General features: G+C 45.1%; 1 protein-coding gene across 1 annotated transcript in view; it reads left to right on the top strand.

Annotated features, from left to right (window-relative positions):
• Window positions 1–12,081: 12,081 nt before the first annotated feature.
• LOC109916220 (double-strand-break repair protein rad21 homolog) overlaps window positions 12,082–19,150 on the top strand; it is an 83,870-nt gene continuing 76,801 nt past the window's right edge. Inside the window, exon 1 of the mRNA XM_048608520.1 lies at window positions 12,082–12,254. The gene's annotated coding sequence lies outside the window, so the exon portion shown is untranslated. The remainder of the gene's footprint in view (window positions 12,255–19,150) is intronic.

Raw genomic sequence — 19,150 nt, forward strand, 5'->3', positions numbered from 1 at the left:
GTGTCCATTTCTGCACCCAGTTAGAGGAAGGATATCATCAATCTGGAGAGGGTTCAAAAGAGATTTACCAGGATGTTGCTGGGTATGGAAGATCTGAGTTATAAAGCAAGGATGGAAAGGAGCCTTTTTTCACTGGAGCATAGGAGGTTGAGAGGTGACCTGATAGAAGTTTATAAAATAATGAGAGGTATGGATAGAGGTGATGGTAGTTGTCTTTTCCCTAAGATGGGGAATTTCAAGACTATGGGGTACATTTTTAAGGTGAAAGGAGAGAGATTTTAAAAAAAAAGGCAATTTATTTTTTTACACAGAGAGTGGTTTGCATGTGGAATGAACTTCCTGAGGAAGTGGCAGATGTGGGTACAATTACAATGTTTAAAAGACATTTGGATGGATACATGAATAGGAGAGATATGAGCCAGGAGCAGGCAGGTGGGACTAGTTTAGTCTGGGATTATGTTCGGCAGGGACTGGTTGGATTGAAGGGTCTGTTTCCATGCTGTATGACTCTATGCTGACCCAATCAGTGATGCCCACGTCCCACGAGTGAATAAATAACAGTCCAAAATGATCCAGCCTCTCTTCAGGGATCGGTCCTATGGTCCCAGAAATCAGTCTGGTAAACCTTCGTTATACTTTCTGCATAGCCAGAATATCCTTCCTCGGACAAGGCGATCAAAACTGCACATGATACTCCAGGTGTTGTCTTACCAGGCTCAATACTATTGTAACAAGACATCCCTGCTCCTGTACTCGAATCTTTTATGATGAAGGCTAACATACCATTGGCCTTCTTCATTGCCTGTTGCACCTGCATAGTTACTTTCAACAACTGGTGTACAAAGATACCTAGGCCTACTGCAACTGTCCTTTCTTAATCAATTGTTATTCAGATAATAATTTACCGTCCCTTTTCACTACCAAAGTGGATAACCTAACATTTACCCACATTATACTGCATCTAAACTGGTTGGGAGAGAGGAAACAAAGAGTAGGAATTAGTGGGCCCTTTTCAAATTGGCAGGCAGTAACTAGTGGGATGTCACAGGGATCGGTGCTTGGGCTCCAGCTATTCACAATATACATTAATGATTTGGATGAGGTTACAAAATGTTACATCTCCAAGTTTGCAGACGATACCAAGTTGGGTGGGAGGGTGAACTGTGATGAGGATGCAGAGATCCTTCAGCATGATCTCGACAGGTTGGGTGAGTGAGCAAAATCAATGGCAAATGCAGTATATTTTGGATAAATGTGAGGTTATTCACTTCAGAAGCAAAGACAGGAAGGCAGATTATTATCTAAATGGCTGTCAATTGGGAGAGAGAAGTGTGCAGTGGGACCTGGGCTTCCTTGTGCCCAAGTCGCTGAAGGTAAGCATGCGGGTGCAGCAGGTGGTAAAGAAGGCAAATGGTATGTTGGCCTTCATTGCGAGAAGTTTTGAGTACAGGAGCAGGGATGTGTTGTCGCAGTTATACAGGGCCTTGATGAGGCCACACTTAGAATATAGTGTGCAGTTTTGGTCTCCTTTTCTGAAGAAGGATGTTCTTGCTCTCGAGGGAATCCAGCAAAGGTTTACCAGGCTGATTCTGGGGATGGTGGGTCTGGTGTATGAGGAGAGATTGACTAGGCTGGGATTGTTTTCACTTGAGCTCAAACGAATAAGGGGTGATCTCATAGAGACTTATAAAATCCTAACAGGGCTGGACAGGGTAGATGCAGGGAGGATGCTCCTGATGGTGAGTGTGTCCAGAACCAGGGGTCACAGTATGACGATTCAGGGTAGACCATTTATGACGGAGATGAGGAGACATTTCTTCACCCAAAGAGTGGTGAGCCTGTGGAATTCATTTTGACAGGAAGTAGTTGATGTCAAAACATTAAATGCATTCAAGAAGCAACTAGATATAGCACTAGGGGCGAATAGGATCAAAGATTATGGGGAAAAAGTAGGTTTGGGTATTGAGTTGGATGATCAGCCATGATCGTGAAGACTGGTGGAGCAGGCTCATAGGGCCGAATGGCCTCCTCCTGCTCCTATCTTCTTTCTTTCTATGTTTCTATTTGCCCACTCACTCAATTTGTCCAAAACAACTCACAAGGCCACCACTGACATTTTTTTTGCTTTTTTACAGGCCAAGATCAGGAATTAAATGAAGTAGCAAATGTTCCTCATGAAGCTTAAGGCCTTTTACACATCCTTTTCTTGCTCCAGGCACACACCCTCAACATTATAGATAGTGGTGCAAAATGTGGCCACAGCAAGTGCAACGCTGGAAGAGACATCCTGTGGGATTTCATCAGACCTTATGTTCATTTTCCCTTCTCACCTCTACATCACATGTAGGAACTGGATGGGTCTTATTTGCTCTTTAAAAGGAAACCTAATCTGCAAAAAATTTCTTATTTCTACTTATGTTTTGATTGAGTAATAATCCTGTTTCTCAGTTACATGCTGGCATGCTTGGTTGGTTTTACTGCATCTGGAACAAACACCGATAATACATAAACATGTTACTATAGTAACACGTCACTATGGTAACCTGTATTTGCATATCAACATTGACTGTTGGGTCACCAAGAATCCAGAGTCAGCGTCATGTAATGCATGCAAGCTGTCATAGCAAGTGAACAAATACACTGTACTTTCCTTAATCAAACAAGTTTTTATTACTGGTGTATTGTAGGTTTTGCCAACAAGTGTCTGGATTTGGTAAGAAAGCTAAGGGATCTTGTTCTTTGACATTGTCTGCCTGCAGCAATAAAGTGTGACTCTGAAAAAATGCAACCAGAAGTTAATTGGAACAAACAATGGAAATACTTGAACCATTATCTATTAACATTACGTCTTCTATTTTGAATCGCTGCCAAACATTGAAATTTCACACTGTTAGATGTTTGCATTTACCTTTTGAATGTTACTGCATTGTTAATGTACAGAAAACAAACCATTCAGCCAAGTATTCAGCTGGTATTTACACTCCACATGAACCTCCCATCCATCCCTCCACCTAACTTTATTTGTATAATGTCCTCTTCCCTTCTCTCCCACATGTCCAGCTTTCCCAAAAATGCCTTATTATTATCCAATTTAACTGCTCCTTGGAGGATGGATAAAGAATTTTCTCCTGAATTACCTTTGGAACTTGTTAGTCACTGTTTACATTTAATGGTCCCTAGTTTCGGACACCTCATAAACTAAACCATTTTTTAAAAAATCAATTCAATTACCCACATCCTTTTGAGAAGTTTATACTTGCCCAATACTTTCCAGGTTGATATATTATAAAGAATAGGAGAATGAAATGTAGCTATTCAAAGCAAGCACAGCTCCATCATCGCATAAACATTTTCCTTTATCATCTGAAAAGGAAAAGAGGATTACGGGCAGAAAGTGGGAAAATGGCACAAGGTAAACATTCCAAGTTCACCTTAATTAGTCCTTAGTGTTTCATTGAAAAATAAACAACAAGACAACTTTTGAATTTTGAACGATCTGGGAGAATTTAGGTCAAAATCCCAGAACCCCCTAACTCAATGCTCTTCACCACACAGACTCCAACATTTCCAGAATACAGTTCACACCTGCTCAAAGGCAATTGGAATAAATTCTGACCTTCCCAGTAACACCTGCATTCCATGAATGAAAATAAATTGCATCTTTTTCTCAGTAAACTTCCCCATTGCTGACGTTTCTTCAAAACAGCCGTAAATTGTGCAAAATCCCTAATCTCTCTACAAGTAACTGTCCTCTCAGTGATGTATCCATAATTAGCTAGAAGGACATTTTGAAATTATTTTAAAGTATAATTCTGAAACGTAAATATCTGTGAATTTTAACAAAGGTGTTTTATTGTTACAAACCAGTATGTGAATGCACGCAGAATACTAAAGTGTACCTTGCAGACTGACTTTGAATCTATGTTAGCAAGATTGATTCCTTTAGGAAGGACTTTAGTTCTCTAAATTCTGCACATATTAAACAATTTCAGAAAAAATCTCCCAGAGCTCACCCATTAGAACTGACTTAGTTCCAACCGCAGTATGCTAAATAGCGGCTGCTCCTGTTCAAGTGTAGAAAAAAAGTCCCATGGATTTTTTTGATATCCTGGTCATACGTCAGTATCATATTGGGGAGGCAGTGCATGTGCCACCTCCACTCTTTGCAGCTGCTTTGTACTTCAACAGACTTCTTTTGCTTTTTCTTTCCCACTAGGTGGGGTCTTGATTCACAATGGGAAATCTCCATTTCTCACGGTCTCAGGATCTTCTCTGTGGAGGCCCCTTCCTCCGGATTGTCTTGGATTGAGTCCATCCATCTCCTTCTTAGTGTCCCTCTCTTCCTCTTTTCTGGTAAGGCCCATTTCAGCTTCCTTCTCATAAAATGATTTTTCAGTCTTCATTTGACGCAGCAGTTTCCATCCCAGTCTCCTCAGCTGAGCCTCCTTCAACCCGCAGTCACCCTGACTTTCTCCAAGAATCTGCCATTCTGGGCCAGGTCTCTTCTGGAGACATGGCAGATCAAACTCAACATCTTCATCCCTGCTGCACCTAACCTGCTTTCTTCCATTTTGTTCAAAGGCAGAGTGTAGACATGTCTTAAAGTCTCTCTCCTTTATCAGGGGTGGCAACTTTCCAATAGCTAACAGTCTCTGTTTATTCTATGCCACAGCCATCTGATGTGTGAACTCTGCCATCGATTTTTTTCATTCATTCACAGGTGGTAGCACAGTGGTTAGCACTGGTGCCTCACAATGCCACGTACCTGGGTTCAATTCCATCCTTGGGCAACTGTCTGTGTGGGGTTTACACATTCTCCCTGTGTCTGTGCAGGCTTTCTCCAGTTTCCTCCCAGTCCAAAGATGTGTAGGCTAGGTGGATTGGCCATGCTAAATTGCCTGTAGTGTTCAGGGATGTGTAGATTAGGTGGGTTATAGGGGGATGGGTCTGGGTGGGATGCTCTGAGAGTCAGTGTGGACTTGTTGGGTCAAAGGGCCTGTTTCCACACTGTAGGGATTTGATGATCCTGTTCATCATTTTCCTGGATAATCAAGCCCAGGTAATTCAAAACAGTCATTTGTCTTGCTCCCATTCCAGCTTCCACGCTGTAGGGATTTGGCGATTCTGTTGATCATTTTCCTGGATAATTGAGCCCAGATAATTCAAAACAGTCATTTGTCTTGCTCCCATTCCAGCAATGGTCACAGAGAAACTGCATCCTGGTTGGTCTATAATGAGCAGTACGGATGTATAGAGTTCTATCTGTGTTTCTATTGCCCATTTATTTTCAAGGTTGTTCTTCCCATCAGTTTCCACTTCACTGTAGCTCTTCAACACTTTTGACAATGACTGCCACATCATCTGTGTACTGTATGTTGTGTGGTGAATCTGCTATAATCTTCTTTGACCTAAATCGAAGATGACAATGAACAAGGATGGGTCAACTCCAACTTTTACCTCAAATATTCTTGAGTTGGCAGCTCCTCACCAACAATTGATAGTCCTTATTTATATCTTCAATCAACCTGACATATTTCTCTAATACCTTTCTGTATCTCAGGTGTTCTAAGATCTTTCTCCTCGATACCCTATTGTATGCTTTTTCCACATCAAGGAAGGCCAGGTGTAAATCCTTTCATTGCTTGTGATTGTGCGTCATCAATTTGCGCAGACCAAAAATTGGTTTAGTGTTGCTTCTTGCTGGCATGAAGACAAATGTCCATCATTGACCTCAATATTGGATAAGAGTTGACCACATGTCTCCACACTTTTAGGGTATGGGACATCAAAGTGACCCTGTGATAGCTTGTGCATTGTCGAACATTTCTTTTCCATCTGAAAATTAGCACTGGAATGTTGTCTCCATTCATTTGTCATCTGTCCTTGGCCATTCCATTTTGAAGGGATGAACAGGTATTGATGCCCATGTCACCAAGCATCTTAAAGGAATCCTCTCCTGGGATCTTGTTGGGCCCCAATTGCCAAGGGGGAGAAAATGGTCCAGGAACTCCCTACCTACGTCCGTGACACCACCCACGCCCTCCACCTCCTCCAAAACTTCCAATTCCCTGGTCCCCAACACCTCATCTTTACCATAGATGTCCAGTCCCTATATACCTGCGTTCCCCATACAGATGGCCTAAAGGCCCTCCGCTTCTTCCTGAACCGCAGGCCCGACCAGTCCCCCTCCACTGACACCCTCATCCGCTTAGCCGAACTCGTCCTCACCCTCAACAACTTCTCTTTCAATTCCTCCCACTTCCTACAGACAAAGGGGGTGGCCATGGGTACCCGCATGGGCCCAAGCTATGCCTGTCTCTTCGTAGGTTACGTAGAACAATCCCTCTTCCGTACCTACACTGGCCCTAAACCCCACCTCTTCCTCTGTTACATTGATGATTGCATCGGCTCTGCCTCGTGCTCCCACGAGGAGCTCCAACAGTTCATCCACTTCACCAACACCTTCCACCCCAACCTTAGGTTCACCTGGTTCATCTCCAATACCTCTCTCTCCTTCCTGGACCTCTCTGTCTCCATCTCTGGCAGCCACCTAGAAACCGATATCCATTTCAAGCCCACCGGCTCCCACAGCTACCTAGAATACACCACCTCCCACCCACCTTCCTGCAAAAATGCCATCCTCTATTCCCAATTCCTTTGCCTCCGCCGTATCTGCTCCCAGGATGAGGCATTCCATTCCTGTACATCTCAGATGTCCTCGTTTTTCAAGGACCGCAACTTCCCCCCCTCAGTGGTCGGGAACGCCCTCGACCGTGTCTCCCGCATTTCCCGCAACTCATCCCTCACACCCCCTCCCCGCAATAACAACCAAAACAGAATCCCCCTCGTCCTCACATACCACCCCATCAACATCCAGATCCAATGCATCATCCTCCGACACTTCCGCCACCTGCATTCCGACCCCACCACCAAAGACATTTTTCCCTCCCCACCCTTATTTGCTTTCTGGAGGGACCACTCTCTCCATGACTCCCTTGTCTGTTCCACACTCCCCTCCAGCCCCACCACACCTGGCACTTTTCCCTGCAACTGCAGGAAGTGCTACACCTGCCCCTACACCTCCCCCCTCACCCCCATCCCAGGCCCCAAGAAGACTTTCCACATCAGGCAGATGTTCACCTTCACATCTGCTAATGTGGTATACTGCATCCGCTGTTCCCGTTGTGGCCTCCTCTACATCGGGGAAACCAAGCGGAAGCTTGGGGACCGCTTTGCAGAACACCTACGTTCGGTTCGCACTAAACAACTGCACCTCCCAGTCGCGAACCATTTCAACTCCCCCTCCCATTCCTCAGACAACATGTCCATCCTGGGCTTCCTGCAGTGCCACAACGATGCTACCTGAAGGTTGCAGGAACAGCAACTCATATTCCGCTTGGGTACCCTGCAGCCCAATGGTATCAATGTGGACTTCATAAGCTTCAAAATTTCCCCTCCCCCTACCGCATCCCAAAACCAGCCCAGCTTGTCCCCGCCTCCCTAACCTGTTCTTCCTCCCACCTATCCCCTCCTCCCACCTCAAGCCCCACCCCCATCTCCTACCTACTAACCTCAGCCTACCCCCTTAACTTGTCCGTCCTCCCTGGACAGACCTATCTCCTCCCTACCTCCCCACCTACACTCACCTTTACTGGCTCCATCCCCGCCTCTTTGATCTGTCTGTCTCCTCTCCACCTATCTTCTCCTCTATCCATCTTCTTTCCGCCTCCCCCTCTCTCCCTATTTATTTCAGAACCCCCTTCCCCTCCCCCATTTCTGAAGAAGGGTCTAGGCCCGAAACATCAGCCTTCCTGCTTCTCTGATGCTGCTTGGCCTGCTGTGTTCATCCAGCTCTACACCTTGTTATCTCAGTTAGCTCAGTTAGCCAGTTAGTGGTGCCAACAGTGTGTTCAATTCCCACCAGCTCACATTACCATGAAGGACTCTCAATCTCAACCTCTCCCTTCACCTGAGGTGCAATGGCCCTGAGATTAAATCACCACCAGCCAGCTCTCTCTAATGAGTGAGCAGCCCAGTAGTCTGGCAAGACTATGGCAAATTTACTCATCTGCTGAAGGCTGAACAATATTCATATGGTCTGGTGGGATTTGCAGTCATCACTCCGACAAACACATTTCTAAAAATTTATTCCTGGGATGTGAGCTTAAGTTTAAATTTATCCAAATATCAATTTCACAATGACATGTACAGCTAGGCTTGCATCAAAACAGCAGAGATACACTTGTATTATGTAAGTAAAGACAATTATAAAATGACAATTTTTGAACACAAGTAGAATTTTCTTCTATTCATTCATGGGATGTGGACTATGTCTAAGCCACCATTTATTGCCCATCCCCAACTGCTCTGATGGAAGTGGTATTGAGCTGCCCTCTCAAGCTACTGCAATGTGTTGGGGGTGGGGTGGGGGGAGGAGGACAGACTGTCAAGAAAGGAGTTCCAGAAATTTTACCTCGTGACACTGAAGGAATAGTGATGTAATTCCAAACCAGGAAACTGCGGCTTGGAATGGAACTTGCGCAGTGGTGTTGTTCTGCTTCATTTGCTACCCTTGTCTTTCTAGGTGGCAGAGGTTGTGGGTTTGATAGGTGCTATGGAGGAAGTCTTGGTGAGTTGTTATGGTGTATCTTGTAGATAGTTCACACTGCTGGCACTTTGCATTGGTAGTGGAAGGAGTGGATGTTGAAGGTGTTTGATGTAGAGCTAATCAAATGGGCTACTTTGTCCTGGATGGTGTCAAGTTTCTTGTGTGTTGTTGAAGCTGCACTTATCTAGGCATGTTGGTTGTATTCAATCACGCAGTTGATTTGTCACTTACAGATTGTGCACAGGCTTTAGGAAGTTGGGAAATGAGTTACTCACTGCTGAATGCCCAGCTCCTGACCTGCTACTGTTGTCATGGTATTTATATGCCTCGTCCAGTTCAGTTTCGGGTCAATGATAGTTGATGGTGCAGGATTCAGTGATGGTCGTGTCATTAAATGTCAAGAGGCAATAGTTTAATATTTCCTGTTGGAGCTGGTAATTGCCTGACACTTGTGTGACACAAATTTATTTGCCACCTATCAGTACAAGTTTGAATATTATCCAGGTGTTGCTGCATTTAGATATTAATTGGGGAAAAGACTTCAAACATTGTGCAATCATCAGTGAACATCCCAATAGAATCCACAGAATCCCTACAGTATGGAAATAGGCCCTTCGCCCCAACAAATCCACACCGACCCTCAGAACAACTTCCGACTGTGTAATGGAGGAAAAGGTCCTCGATGAAGCATCTGAAGATGGATGGCCTAGGACACTGAGGAATTCTTGCAGAGATGTTCTATGGCTGAAATAATTGACCTCCAACAACCTTAAATGTCTTCCTTTGTAATAGGCCTGCCTCCAAATAGTAAAGATTTATCCCCTGATTCATTGATGCCAGAAGATTATGCCAGAAGTTGTTCTCTCTCATATTTTAATTCTTTTAAATATTTTTCTTGCTATGATATAGGTGATAGTTGCCCTACGAAGGCTGGTGGCAGACTTTCTCCTAGACCTCTGCGTTACTGATACTGATGGTGTCTCAGGAAGGACCTTGGTTTGTGACTTAAAGAGAAAATTTAGAGGTGAAAGGTGTTCACATGACATACTTACATTTTTTAAGCGCTTGTGGTTTTAGTTATTGTGACAATAATAACCTAAGCTTCTTTCAGCAGCATTTCCCAGCACAGGACTTCTGTAGACAATACTGTGCATGTAACTTAGCTGCCATTGCCCTTTGCGCTGGTAACACATGGTTTAAAAAATAGCACTGTGCATTCATCTATTCCATCGCACAGGTGGAGTTCAGGCAGTCTTGATTCATAACACTGAAGAATCCTTGTGTCTAGCCAGATATTTAATGTGACATTTATGGCTGTTTGCCTGACCGAGGAAACAAATTGGAGGTTTGGCGGACGACGGGTGTAGAGATTAGGGGCGAGTACGGACAGGAGAGATAGAACATAGAACATAGAACATTACAGCGCAGTACAGGCCCTTCAGCCCTCGATGTTGCGCTGACCTGTGAAACCAATCTGAAGCCCATCTAACCTAAACTATTCCATTATCATCCATATGTTTATCCAATGACGATTTAAATGCCCTTAAAGTGGGCGAGTCTACTATTTTTGCAGGCAGGGCATTCCACGCCCTTACTACTCTCTGAGTAAAGAACCTACCTCTGACATCTGTCCTATATCTATCACCCCTCAATTTAAAGCTATGTCCCCTCGTGCTAGCCATCACCATCCGAGGAAAAAGGCTCCCACTGTCCACCCTATCTAATCCTCTATCATCTTGTATGTCTCTATTAAGTCACCTCTTAACCTTCTTCTCTCTAATGAAAACAGCCTCAAGACCCTCAGCCTTTCCTCATAAGACCTTCCCTCCAGACCAGGCAACATCCTGGTAAATCTCCTCTGCACCCTTTCCAATGCTTCCACATCCTTCCTATAATGCGGTGACCAGAACTGTACGCAATACTCCAAGTGCGGCCGCACCAGAGTTTTGTACAGCTGCAACATGACCTCATGGCTCCGAAACTCAATCCCTCTACCAATAAAACCTAACATACTGTACGCCTTCTTAACAACGCTATCAACCTGGGTGGCAACTTTCAGTGATCTATGCACACGGACACCCAGATCTTTCTGCTCATCCACACTACCAAGAATCTTACCATTAGCCCAGTACTCTGTATTCCTGTTGTTCCTTCCAAAGTGAATCACCTCACACTTTTCCACATTAAACTCCATTTGCCACCTCTCAGCCCAGCTCTGCAGCTTATCTATGTCCCTCTGTAACCTGCAACATCCTTCCGCACTATCCACAACTCCACCGACTTTGGTGTCATCCGCAAATTTTCTAACCCATCCTTCTACGCTCTCATCCAGGTCATTTATAAAAATGGCAAACAGCACTGGCCCCAAAACAGATCCTTGAGGTACACCACTAGTAACTGAACTCCAGGATGAACATTTCCCATCAACCACCACCCTCTGTCTTCTTACAGCTAGCCAATTTCTGATCCAAACCGCTAAATCACCCTCAATCCCATGCCTCCGTATTTTCTGCAACAGCCTACCATGGGGAACCTTATCAAACGCTTTACTGAAATCCAAATACACCACATCAACCGCTTTACCCTCATCCACCTGTTTGGTGACCTTCTCGAAGAACTCAATAAGGTTTGTGAGGCACGACCTACCCTTCAAAAAACCGTGTTGACTATCCCTAATCAAATTATTCCTTTCTAGATGATTATAAATCCTATCTCTTATAATCCTTTCCAACACTTTACCCACAACCGAAGTAAGGCTCACTGGTCTATAATTACCAGGGTTGTCTCTACTCCCCTTCTTGAACAAGGGGACAACATTTGCTAGTCTCCAGTCTTCTGGCACTATTCCTGAAGACAATGACGACTTAAAGATCAAAGCCAAAGGCTCTGCAATCTCCTCTCTAGCTTCCCAGAGAATCCTAGGATAAATTCCATCCGGCCCAGGGGACTTATCTATTTTCACACCTTCCAGAATTGCTAACACCTCCTCCTTATGAACCTCAATCCCGTCTAGTCTAATAGACTGTATCTCAGTATTCTCCTCCACTACATTGTCTTGATGGTAGAGCACGGATGATGGGAAGGACAGTTTTGGAGAAGGGGGTTCAGTTTTTAGGAGGTTCAGGGAATGGTACTTTAGGGGTCAGGATGTCTAGCGGTGAGGGAACCGAATGATGGAGACGGGAGGGAATGGAGAGAGTGGAGATGGAAGGGGTGAGGTATGGACGGGTGGTAGAGGGATGGGTACAGAGAAGCAGAGGACGAGTGAGGTTTGGGGGGAGGAGGAGGAGGGGGTGTTGTGGAGGAGTGGTAGACGGTGAGGTGGCGATGGGGGGTGGGTGGTGTTGGAGAGGAAGGGGGCGGGGTTTAGGGTGGGGCTGGCACGCGGCCGTTTCGACCGCGCCGCTCCAACCGCCTCCCGCGTGCTTCTAACGGTCAGTGAGCCGCGTGCTGCGGTCCGATGCATCCCACCCCTTCCCAGCCCCCTCCCCGTGAGAAGGGCGCGCGGGTTTGGCGCGAAGTTCGAGACGGACCGTCCGTGAGGAGGAGGCCTGGAGTTGAGCCTTCAGCGGCGAGCAACAGCGGCTAGAGTAAACGCTAACCGAGGGCTGCAGTAACTGTGGCCGCTTTACTCAAGACTTGCAAGGTGATGAACATTGCTGAAAGGCGCGACGTTACTCTTCTGTCGCATCCGGGGCTGTGGGGATGTGAATGAAAGCGACAGCCATTGCACATGAATCAGTGCATCCAGGGTCTGGGAGCGGGAACAGTGAAGGGGATTTCAACATATGATGGGGAATCTGGCCCCTTGCCAAGTCCTATTCCAAACTCGGTACCTTCATCTTTCAGTTGCAACAGTGATGATCGCTGCAATCAATTGTCATTCACTCAAATTCGCAAATGACGATGCAGACTTGATTTTAAGAAACTTTAGCTTTGGACGTTGGCGCTGTTTTGCATCGTGCTTCTTTGGCCATTCTTGTGCAAACCTATTTTTCAGAGCGCAGCAACAAAGTTCATCACGCAAACTTTGGTGATTCTGATGGAGGGAAACACATTTGGACACTGGGGTGTTGTGGGGTCAGCATACTAGATACTGGGGGCTTACAGGGTCAGCATCCTGGACAGTGGGTGTCACAGAGTCACTGCCCCTGGACATTGGGAAGTTACAGAGTCAGTGCCCTGGATACTGGGGGTTTGAAGGTCAACATGCTGGACCGTGGGGCAGTTACAAGGTCAGCATCCTGGACACCAGGGGTGAGGTGATTACAGGGTCAGTATCAGGGATCCTGGGGGGTTCTGAAGTCACTGCCTGGACACAGGAAAGTAACGGGATCTCTACCCCGGACATTGGGAGGTTGCAGGGTCAATGCCCCGGACACTAGGAGGTTACAGGGTCACTGCCCTGGACATGGGAGTGTTACAGGTTCAGTGCCCCTGGCACTTGGAGGAATAGGATCTTTGCCGTGGACACTGGACAAGATGGGGGAGGTAAGGAGATGCGTGAGCAGGGTCTCTGTCCTGGACAGTGAGAGGTTACAAGATCACAACCCCAGACACTTTGTGTGTGTGTGTGTGTGTTGGGGGTATTGGAGATGTGGAGGTAGAGAGAACCTAGCTGCTGCTCCAGATACTGTGGGGTGCAGGGTCACTGCCTCGGAAACTGTGGAGTACAGGGATATTACCTGGGACTCTCAGGTGCATATGGCCACTAATACAGACTTTTTGTGCAGATTTACAGTTACGTTTTCAAGGTTAGAAAGTTTTTTTGCTTATGGATTGAATCATATTTGTATTTATTTAGAAAATTGCATAGTACTTTAAACCCATAAGGTATGTGACCCTTTACCCAGGAGTTCCTCTTACTCTCATGGCATCACTCACTAAATGCCATAATGCTCCAAACTAATTTGGAGTTAGTAATTAGCCAGTTATTAAGCAGGAAACATCTGGCATTTTATCCACAGATTTTAAGTGGGATGCCAAAATATATGATTTTACAGTTCAGTTATTTGTTTTTATTCATCAACGGGATGAGGGCGTTACTGGCTAGGCAGCATTTATTACTCATCAATAATTGCCCAGAGGGCAGTTGGGTGTCAACCACATTGCTGTGAGTCTGGAGTCACATGTAGGCCAGACCAGGTAAGGATGGCGGTTTCCTTCCCTAAAGGACATTAGTGAACCAGATGGGTTTTTCCAGCAATTGGCAATGGATTCATGGTCATCATTAGATTCTTAATTCCAGTTATTTTTATTGAATTCAAATTCCACCATCTGCTGTGGTGGGATTCGAACCCTGCTATATTCAAATATAGCAGTCTAACGTAGCTGGGCAGATAATTTTGAATCATAATTTCATTATATTATTTTTGTGACAAACTACATAAGTTATGTGCACAAAATGGTGCCAGGCTGACCATTACATAGTAGTGGCTAAGACTACCAAAACAGTGTAATTGAAAGTGCATCTGAATCCCTCGATACGATAATTTCCTCCTAAGTGCTTACATGTAATGCTTAAAATGATATGGCATATTACCACATCAAAGCTTTTCAAAGTGCTTGAGAAAGAAAATTTCATTTGAAATGCTGTGACTGTTATATAGGTAAATATTTAAGCTATTTTGTAATGACATCTCACTAGATTTTGATGCAGTTTTTTGCGATGTCGGTTGAAGGTGAAAGTAATTTACAGTTGTTCATGTATTCTGGGACCTTTAACAATACATCAGAATAGGTAGACAGTAGATTTAACACTTCATTCAAGATGCGACTACCGAACCAATGAAACAATCCCATTCGGTACTACTCAGAAACTATGAGCTTATGTTGATGGTGATTTAATACTATTTTTTGAATACATTCATTGGATGTGGGCATGACTGTCTCAGCCAGCATTTATTGTCTATACATAATTGCCATGGAGAAAGTGGTAGTGATCAATCTGCAGACCACAGCAGACCTGAGGGTATAGTTCCATCCACCATGCTCTGAGGGAGGGAGATCAGGCTTTTGACCGAGAGACAATTAAGATGTGATATAATTTCAGGATAGTATGTGGCTCAACTAGGAACTTTCAGGTGTTAGTGTTCCCATGCATCAACCACCTTTGTCTTTTTAGGTGGTAGAGTTTGCAAGGTTTGAAGATGCTGTCAGAGGAGCTGTGGTGAGTTACTGTAGTGCAACCTGTACATGGGACTTACTGTTGCCGGAGTGTTGGTAGTGAGCGAGTGAATGTTGAATGTGGTGGATTGGGTACCAATCAAGCGAATGCTGCTTGATAGTCATTGAAGCAGCACTCATCCAGGCAAATAAGGAATAGCTTCTGACTTGTGTTTTGTGTATGCTGGGCGGGCATTGGTCAGTCAGGAAGTGAATTACTCACCTCAGAATTCCCAACCTCTGACCTCCCCTTGAAGCCACAGTATTGATTTGGTTGGTCCCTTTCAGTTTCTGGTCAATGCTAATATCCAAGATGTTAATAGTACTGGGAATTCACTGAACTTTAAGGAGCAATTGTCAGACTCTCGTTGAGAATCTTTGAGATGGTCATCACCTCGCACATGTATAGTGTGAATATTACTTATGACCTATCAACGCAAACCTGAATGTTACCCGGATTGCCAGCAAACATCCCTATTTCTTACATTATAGTGGAGGGTTTGGTGAAACAGTTGAAGATTGTTGGGCCTGGGACACTACCCTGAGGATTTTGTGTGCTGTTGCCTGTGGTGAAGATGATTGACTTCCAACAGCCGCAGCCATCCTCCTCTGTGCTAGGTATGATTTCAGCCAACAGAGTGTTTCTCCCTGATTCCAGTTTCTTCTAATTTTTCTAGCGCTCCTTAATGCCACAAGTCAAATGCTGTCTTGATGTTAAGTACAGTAACTCCTATTTCGCCACTACAGTTTGGCTGTTTTGTCCTTCTTTAGACAGTGACTGTAATGAGGTGAGGAGTGGGTGACCCTCGTGAAACTTAAAGTGAATGTCATTGAACAAGTGCTGCTTGATAGCACTGTTGATGACCCTTCCATCACTTTGGTGATGGTAGAGTATAGGTTAATAATTGGCTGGGTTAGATTTGACCTGATTCTTGTGAACAGGATGTATGTGGGAAGTTTTCTACATTGTCAGGTAGATGTTAGTGTGCCAGCTATGCTGGAACAGCTTGGTAAGGGCTGCAGCTATTTCCAGAGCACGTCTTCAGTGCTATTGCCAGAATATTGTCAGTGCTCACAGCCTTTGCAGAAGCCAGTGCACTCAGCAGTTTCTTGATAACACAAGCAGTGAATTGCATTGGTTGAAGCTGGGATCTGTGATGCTGGGGACCGCAGGAGAAAGCTGAGATGGATCATCCATTTAGCACTTTCAGCTGAAGGCACAATCTTTTGAAGATGGACCGTGTGACCAACTTGGTTACGTTATGATATACTTCTTGTGATTTTATTTGTGCATGCATCTATGAAAATGCAAAAGTCCTGTATTTGGATACATGTACTATTTTACCTGACATTTCTTGTCATGCCACTTCCACCAAGCTAATTTTGTCATGCTGTGGAAAGTACCTGTTCTACATTGAACTTGACAATGAATTCTCTTCATTCCATTTCAAAGGCAGTTGGTGCGATGTTCACCACACCCATCTAAGGCCCGCTAGCATCTGGCTCTTATCCAATGGTTCCATTCCAACTGCTTGTAGCTATCTTTTGTCTTGTTCCAACCTGAACCCCACACTCCTGAAATCTTCTTCTTATCTGGGCTATTGATTCACTAAGCATCCGAGATGATTCATTTATCTGTATGTAGGTTAAAATGTCTATTACTCAATCCTCTGTTGTGTTGTACGTGGAAACCCAAGTGAAATAAAATTCAACGTTGAGGGATCAATTGAACCCAGGAAAAAAAGGGACCTATTTTAAAAAGTATTCTTGCTTTAACACAGTTTGATCTTGTATTATTGATAGTTAAATATCAGTACAAACAGTAATTCATGAAATAGAGTTGGTTGGAACGTATGGGTTTCTTGGTACTGTAGACTGAAGGCTTAGAACATGGAAAACTGAAGCACTGTAGTTCTGCCAGTGATGGGAAATTTCATTAAATAGAATTAAAATTTAAACAAGACTGAGAACTGGAACAAAGGCTTTGAAGCAGAAAGTATATGTAAATGCATTATTTTCAATACAATATAGACTTATATTAGTCAATCTTCCATGGCATTGTGGACACAGAATAAAAATCTAAGGCCATGCTGATGAAATAACGTAATCTATTGCTGTCAATCAACTCATTAAGAGCTGATAAGACAACGCTTAAGCGAGTTTCTCACCCTATTAGCACCATGACAGTGACATGAAGTTCACTTAAAGCCATTGGCCAATCAGCGGCTGGCAGCTTCAGGATCCAGGTGGTCTGTCAAGGTCTTCTTCTGAGGGAATCCAATGATGAAGGTCATTAAATTTTATTTTATTATTGAGGAGTGGGGTTATCACCCTTGGGTTAGGGAGCACCCCTTGCCTGCCATTCATGTCTCTGTTTGGAGCATTTGGAAGTCCCCCACCAAACTTGGTAATGATGCTGTGTGCTCAGGGGCATACATCCAGCTCAGAACTGAACCAGGCTACATCTCTGGACTCTTTGCTTGCTGTCATATTACTCACTTACTTTGACTCGACCTGGACGCTCACAGAACCCTACCTTCCATGCCTTGACTTGACTTTTCGCACTTTGCCCCCTCAGAAAGACATACCATACCCATATTGCTGCTGTCTTGCCCTGCTGTTTAGTGCAGACACGAAGCCATGTAGCATGTCACAGTTGTCAGCAGGATTTTACTTAAGGTTCCAAGCAGAGTAAGTCAGGGCAACCTCTGATGGTAGACCAAGCCCTGCTCGGAGTGGTCAGAGTCAAGATCTTCTCTTCATAAGGGCTGAGGAGCTGAATATGGGCAGTACACCACTTGCCTTAACTCTTTCTGCCCTACCGTGGTCTGTTTTCCTCATGGAAAGAGACACAGGCAGGTATTACGGAAAGTGAAAGTGGGTGGCACTGCTGTTACTGTTAATGCATATGGGGAGATGTCTGGAGCTAGTGAGTAGGCAGCACAGAAGGCATGTATTGTTATTGGTGTCAGGAGTTGGGGTGCATGACAGTGAGTGAGAAAAGACCTTACAGGCAGTAGTGAAAATGGTGGAGCTTGAGCCTTGTTGGAAGGTGGGTACAGTAGCAGAGAATGAGTGTGGGATATCACAAAGAAGAAGGTGACACGTGTGGTAGTGGAGTGGAGAAGGTTATTGACCTCCACATTACAGTACTATGCAATCCTCTGGCTGAGATTGCTTTAAGCTGGTTGGCAACCTCAGAGCAGGCTGACATGATCTTATATTGCCTACTGCTGGTCCTAGGTGGAAGAGGAAGTCCTGCATTGGCATCACTCTATATAGCAAGTTCTACAGGACTTTGTAAGCTAAGCAGGGTGCCAGTATGCCCTCTGTCTGTCATGTCAGGGGCAAATGTTAGGAACTTATATAGGGCCGCTCCAGACTGACAGTGGTTGTCTGGGTACACAATGGGCTACTAAATTAGCATGGGTGCAAGGGATGCTGGTGAATTCCAAGACACCTGAGTGGCGTGTTTTTTGGGAACGGTGCACAGTAACACAGGGCAGAAATTAGATACAAGAGATACCATAGGGCGTGATAGGCAATTACTGAGGAGGAGAACTTGCTAGGTGTCTTGACAACAAACCTTCCACACATTCAACGCAACTTGGACTCAGAAAAGTAAAATGCAGGACAACAAGGTGCAGGGCTGGATGAACACAGCAGGCCAAGCAGCATCATAGGAGCAGAAAGGCTGACGTTTCGGGCCTAGACCCTTCATCAGAAAAGGGGGAGGGGAAGGGGGTTCTGAAATAAATAAGGAGAGAGTGGGAGGCGGATAGAAGATGGATAGAGGAGAGGATAGGTGGAGAGGAAACAAACAGGTCGAAGAGGCGGGGATGGAGCCAGTAAAGGTGAGTGTAGGTGGGGACTTAGGGAGGGGATAGGTCAGTCCAGGGAGGACGGACAGGTCAAGGGGGCAGGATGAGGTTAGTCGATAGGAGATGGGGGTGCGGCTTGAGGTGGGAGGAGGGGATAGGTGGGAGGAAAAACAGGTTAGGGAGGCGGGAACGAGCTGGACTGGTTTTGGGATGCGGTAGGGGGAGGGGAGATTTTGAAGCTTGTGAAATCCACATTGATACCATTGGGCTGCAGGGTTCCCAAGCGGAATATGAGTTGCTGTTCCTGCAACCTTCGGGTGGCATCGTTGTGGCACTGTAGGAGGCCCAGGATGGACATGTCGCCTGAGGAATGGGAGGGGAAGTTGAAATGGTTCGCGATTGGGAAGTGCAGTTGTTTATTGCGAACCGAGCGTAGGTGTTCTGCAAAGCGGTCCCCGAGCCTCCGCTTGGTTTCCCCGATGTAGAGGAGGCCACAACGGGTACAGCGGATGCAGTATACCACATTGGCAGATGTGCAGGTGAACATCTGCTTGAT

Source organism: Rhincodon typus, chromosome 19 (genome assembly GCF_021869965.1).
Source record: "Rhincodon typus isolate 14 chromosome 19, sRhiTyp1.1, whole genome shotgun sequence".
Taxonomy (NCBI): Eukaryota; Metazoa; Chordata; class Chondrichthyes; order Orectolobiformes; family Rhincodontidae; genus Rhincodon; species Rhincodon typus.